The sequence below is a fragment of the Pyxicephalus adspersus genome, chromosome 3 (assembly GCF_032062135.1).
Source record: "Pyxicephalus adspersus chromosome 3, UCB_Pads_2.0, whole genome shotgun sequence".
NCBI classification, from domain to species: Eukaryota; Metazoa; Chordata; class Amphibia; order Anura; family Pyxicephalidae; genus Pyxicephalus; species Pyxicephalus adspersus.
Genome location: NC_092860.1, coordinates 149,173,322 through 149,179,565, shown reverse-complemented (window position 1 = coordinate 149,179,565; position 6,244 = coordinate 149,173,322). Strand labels below are relative to the sequence as shown.

Genomic DNA, 6,244 nt, shown 5'->3' with positions numbered 1-6,244 from the left:
GAAAAAGCTACAGGTGGAATTGTGTCTTAATTGCTGCACTTTGGTGAGAGTAAAAGGGTGTTATAAATTTTTACTAGGGGGGTCACAGTGTTTGATTACAGCAATTGTTACCTGTGGATACATGGTGGAAATGTGCTTGACTTTTTTACAGATTATCAGAGCTAAACAGAATAATTTCTCTTGGTGAACATATGAAGTTGATTAATTGGAAATACATAAACAAGTAGGTGCACTTTTTGTCTCTTGGATCACTTTAAATGTCAAACAATTAAATGTAAAGATATGTTTGTAAAAGTGCATTTATCTGTCTTTTTTGCTTTAGAGCATACTAATGGCTTGATACTGATATACCTCAAATTGTGGAGTAATGGAGATGTTATTATATAACACAAACTATCTAATTGGAAGTAATTAGGATTGCACCTGATCATGCCCTCCTGTACCTCCATATCACCTCGCAACAATTAATGCACCCCATCACCTGTCTCCCTGGACCTGATATTATCCTATAATACCAGTATACAAAACACCTGTCCTCACTTCCCCATCCTTTCATATCCCCTGCAATAACTAATTACTAGTTTCTGACATGCCCTTCACTTCTATTTCATCCTGCAATATTAGCAATACACTCTTTTCATGAACCCCTATCACCCTGCAATGTCAGTGCCCCCATCACCTGTCTTCCTTATATTTTGCTCTGATACCCTTTCCTGTTACCCCTCTTTCAATAACCTTGTCATCTATTTGGAACATTTTATTTTCATACCATCCTTTACCTTCTTTAACTCCCATCGGTAAAGGTGTAAGGCCTCCCCTATAACAAATCTTGCACAGCTGACCTTGTCTTTTTATCCTCTTATCCTGGGTTTCCCAACACATCTTGTGCCATGGCACATATTTCACATTATAAGGTCCCATATGCAGGTTAATTGGCTACGTCCTGCCATCTAGTGGAAGAGTTTGATAATGTCCCACGGTACACCTGATAATCTCTCAGCGCACAGTGGTTGGAAATTGCTGCTCCATTTATGGATTTTAAATTTTATGAAAAAAGTCCTGGTGGCTTCTAAAGTAGAACTCTCCTTTACTTCCACTACCACTGTATCATTCACCCTGTACTCCCTGCTGGCACTATTCCCTCTCCTTCTCCCCGGTTTGTTATCTCATTGTCTCTCTGCTCCATTACGCTCTTGCTTTCTGTCTGTGCTACTTGCTGGTGACATCTCACCCAACCCTGGTGCCCTCCCCCAAAACCCCTTTCCTGCCCTTTCACCAAGATTCACCCTCCTCCTAACCTTCTTCCCATTCACCCAACTCCAAAATTCTTACCTCCTTTCCCTGGCAGTCTATGGAATGACCATCCACCTCTTAAGTCTTTAAACTTCTTGGCTTTCCTCCTCAGACTCTGCCTATGTCACCTCTCTCACGGAGGCCTGCCCGTCACACATACCCCTAGACCTGGCAACAGAGATGGGGCATGTTGTGGGTCTCCTTCTCTCACCTAACTGTACATAGTCCCCTTCCTGCCCCACCCTCTCTATTCTTGCTGTTGTCTACTGACCCCCTGGCCCAGTATCACAAGTTTTGGGTAATTTTCCTTCTTGGTTCCCACATATTCTTTCCAATGACCAGCCCTCCCTAATCCTTAAATGTACTGTGTATGAGCCCAGCCTTCCCCCCTCAGCCAGACTGCTCTCATTACCTCCTCTGCTAGACACACACAACATAAATGGCCCCACACATTAGACCTGGTATTTCCCAAACTCTACAACCTCGCCCTCCTTGACAACTGCCAATTTACCTTTCCTGATCACAGCCTTATCACCTTCACCTTTATCACCTTCAACCTATCTAATTCTTAAACCCCTTTACCACATCCCAGGCCTGGTCAATGGCTGAGATCTGTAACCTTGACCACAACCTCTTCTAAAATTATATCCCTAACCCCCACCCTCTAAAATCACATCTCTAGATAAAGCTGCCACTTGGTTCAACCACATTATTTCTCTGGCTTTTGATAACGTTACCCTTGCCACCTTAAGCTAACCCCAATCACTGGTACAAAGTAGGAGCAAGCCCATTAGTATGAGGAAGACCATTCCAGACAGTTAGGGAGCTCTAGAAAAGTCTTGGAGCCATGCATGTTATGAGTGAGGAAGTCATTAGTAGGCCATTGGAGTAGCGAAGAGCAAAAATTGTCTTCAAACACCATCTGCACCCAAGTTCATTTTTACTTTGCAGTATAGTATTTCTACTTCTAATACTTCTTGTACTATGTGACTAAATAGGAACAAGATCCAGGTATTACGTTTTCCTTGGATGATTTGAAATTAATTTGGCCCAATATTTCTTCCTTGCAGTAATCTTCATACCCTTGAAAATGTCTATAAAGTCCTCCTTGGTTGGTAATATTGTCTATCTTGGCAGCCTCTTATCCGCCATTTCTTGGTGTCCTGGTTATATGTGCTCCTATATATTTCATTCATAGTATGTATGAAATAGAAGAGACCCGGTCACCTTTGCATTTCACAAGGAAGGGACAGTTGCCTTTAAAGAGACCCTGTCACCTTGTCTATTCAGGGCAGACTGCCCAGAGTCTATTTAAAGCAGAGGTATGCCCCCTGGGGTTTGTGGCAATAATGACAGGCCAAGCTCCCAAGAAATGCCGTTCTGCTCTAAATCTGTATTAACCATGGTTTCAGCATGGGATTGCCTCCAAGTTCCTGTAGATGTGAGTCGGGTGTTCACAGAATTTGGGCTCTATTGTACAGGTTCGTAGCAGGGTGACATATAAACAAATACACACACACACACAGGGTTCGCCAATTCTTTTCTGGGTAAGGGGGATAAACATGACTGATTTAAAGACTCTGGTCTGTATTATATTTGGTAGTGTCACATTATTAATTTTGTTTCTTAAGGTGAAGATAACAAGCTTTGCAATATGGAAGGCCACAGCATAAGAACCACCCAGGTGCCGTCGGGCACCAAAGGGAAGGTAAGGAGTAAAACTCTCCCCCGTTATAGAGCAGGATACGGATGGCATCACGGTGCAAGGATCTGAGGGGCATACCACGGATGTGTGTGCAGCAATTCACAAGGCTAAATGCCTCCCAAATGAAGGAGATTGAGGTGTGCTACATAAATTACCTGAAATGAGTTTCATGTGATAACCAGAATCACTTGACTAGCATGTGGGTTGATACTACACATGCCTGCTCTGTGATTCAGGATATCTCATGGCAATGGCCAGCACAGGTAATGAAGGAAGAAATCCGTAAGCTAACGCTACCCAGGAGATGTCCGCCAGCAAATGTCACCCAGGATATTGAACCTGTACCTCAGCACCTGAAAACTTCAGGTGATGTTCTGCAAAACATTTGTAATGCCACGCAGGACATTGTCCAGGTAAAGAAAGGAGGCTTTTAAGCAAATTTCCAGAGCGAGTTGGGTGCCACCAGAACTGGGATCTTTTTAGGATAATTATTGAGGCCATTCCACTTTGGAAGTGCTGTCAACTTTTGTACACTTCTGAATGCAGGAGAAACTTAAGCCAATACTACCCAGGTGACAGAACCACAAACCATTGCAAATATTACTCCGGACATTGTATCCATCCATGAAAGTAGTATAGCCAATACCACTCAAGTTATGGCACTGCCTTCTCTCATGAACAGATACAATTTCTAGTGTGGTATTAGTCCAGTAGTTTGTTATCCAACCAGTTCCTGAGGACCTTGGAAGCAGGATGTAGGCAAAACTAAGAAACCAATGACACCACAGTGAATATAGTTGCGGCTGATGTCATTGCAAATATCCCCAGTCCAGAAAATAGATAAAAAGTTCAGCCATTGTCCTACATAAGAGGATGGGGTTGTGCATCATGGTGGTCAATGGGAACGGAAAGCTTTCAGGGTTATCAAAGGATTCCCTGAATGTTGCTGACTTTTCTCTCCCTTGAAAAGGAAAAAATAACTCCTAATAAAGCAGAGGATATCTGTCCCTAATGGAGAAGGGCAAGCACTTATAATTGATACGGCCTGTACTAATGGCACTCTAGTCAGCACAAAGTAAGCTAGATAGCCTGAAGAATTCCAGAAATGAAGAGGGAAATGACGAATAAATGATCACCTCTAGGACATCAAAGGGTCATCCATTGGACTCTGGGTCCTGCAACCTGATTCAGGAAGAAAGTGCCAATGATGGTGGTGTATGAGTCCAGCTGTTGTGTGGTGGTCCTGTTTAATGGGGTATCCTTGCCCTCCTTACTTTCTGACCCCCTATTTGCCATCCACTGTGTTCTGGACAGAATATAACGATGTGCAATTTTTAACCCCATGCTGATAATGTAAGTCTTGTTTTAATATGGTCCACTTTAATAATATATTTTTCTGACCTAGAATATTCAACTCCCTTAACCTGAAGAAGCAGACTATGATCTATGAAATGTTTCAAATGCAATTATAGCATAGTTGGAATGTTACTACAATTATGTATGTAGTGAGGAGGGTTGCAATCCATGATGTTAGGAGGTCTTTTAAACTTTTTTTTTTTTTTTTTTGCTTGAGAGGGGCCTTATTGTATATTTTTCAGAAACCATTCTGCTTTAATATAAATTATAAGATTAAATCTCTTCATAACGTGTGTTTCAGGTTTCCAAGTAAGTGGAACGCAAAGAGAATTTCCTTTGTCGATATCCCAGAAAAGAACTTTTTTTGCCAAAGAGGGGCAGCTCGACAAACAGCTGAAGCCACCGTCATTCCCTACACCTACTAGTGATACCACCTCTAAAGTTACTGGAAAACCAAATACTCAAATAAATTGGACACTGCAGATAAAAGCAGAACCTTCAGTGACACTTCCCCTGACTTCTGGAAAAAGTTTCGTTCTTTGTTTTCCTCCTTCAAAGTTATGGGAGCTATGCGATGAACATTCTGAAGCATCTCAACAGTGGTTTCTGAGTATAAGTTTCCACTAATTTTTATCCAATGTTGAATAGAAACATGAGAATATTTTGAAGCACTTATTGTGGACACAGATTTATTTGTTAGTAAAAAAAAATGGTTTGGTTTATGCACTGTTTGGATAGATAAAGATGTTTGTTATATTAACACATTAGCATATATGATGGCATGGATTTGGTGATTAGATATCTAGAAAACTACAACCCTCTGCATATGGGTAGTAAATGCCTATTCTATGGTATAGGGTTACATTGATATGGTATATAGACACCTGGACATTATTGGTGGCTTAATAATTATGGTTTGACTCTCACTGCTTTATATTCACTATTAAGGATATTGTTTGTCACTCATTTTGGGTGTTAATAATTTTTAGAAATTATATTGGTGATGCTAATTAAATAAATTATATTTAGTCAGTCTATCTTAGGTTGAAAATACATGAAAATTTAATTATTAAATGTTGATTTCATTCACCTTCCCTTCTGCCATTGATTGCCCAATATAAGTGAAAGCATCTATAGCTCACTCTTCATTTGGGAAAGACAAATAATACTTACTCACCATTTGTTATATTTTATTGTATAAAGTGTTGACATGTTTTTGTTTTTATTTTGATCTATTATATGCAAGCTCTAGACCTCCTAATGAGACGTGGACATGGTTTCTGATAGATGTGTAGAGATTCTAAGTCTATTATAAATACTATGACAAATACATCAGTGTTTGCCTTGTTTTTAAAATTTACCAATAAAAATTTGTATGTTTTAACAAAATTGTAGTTCTAAGAATCATGTTAATTTAATTGGAAGCTGCCCAAAAAATCCCACTTAATGTTAGGAGAAACCAGACAAACCATATCTACCTGGCCGGAAAACCATGGCCATCTTTATCTAGTCCTTGCCCATGGGTAATATTCACTACGGGGTGTCACAATCATGAAGATTCTGGTGATGACGTTAACTTTCACTTCTGTCAATGTGCAAATATTAAAGGCTTCAAAGTGCTTTCCACTTCCATTGAAGTCAGTTTGAGATTCCTCAGTTCATATTTGACCTGCGACTAATCATCTCAGCTCCATCCTGCTGTAAGCCGATCCAACATTCCTATGGACTGAGGAGGGGGTAGTTCTGACTCATCTATACAAGGTCATTGTGGGGTATCTGTGAGTCTGACATGGATCATTTCCTCACCTTGTGATTGGCTACAAGTTATATGTTGCAAGTTACAAATGTTGCAATTTGATGTTGGTAAATGACAAGACTGAAGAAATGCTT

At 40.3% G+C, this 6,244-nt stretch overlaps 1 long non-coding RNA gene across 1 annotated transcript; it reads left to right on the top strand.

Moving 5' to 3' along the window:
* Positions 1-4,785, top strand: LOC140327844 (uncharacterized). The gene is made up of 4 exons (XR_011920149.1): positions 1-43; positions 152-223; positions 2,925-3,001; positions 4,656-4,785. It is a non-coding gene; the product is annotated as an uncharacterized lncRNA (long non-coding RNA).
* The last annotated feature ends 1,459 nt before the right edge of the window (positions 4,786-6,244 follow it).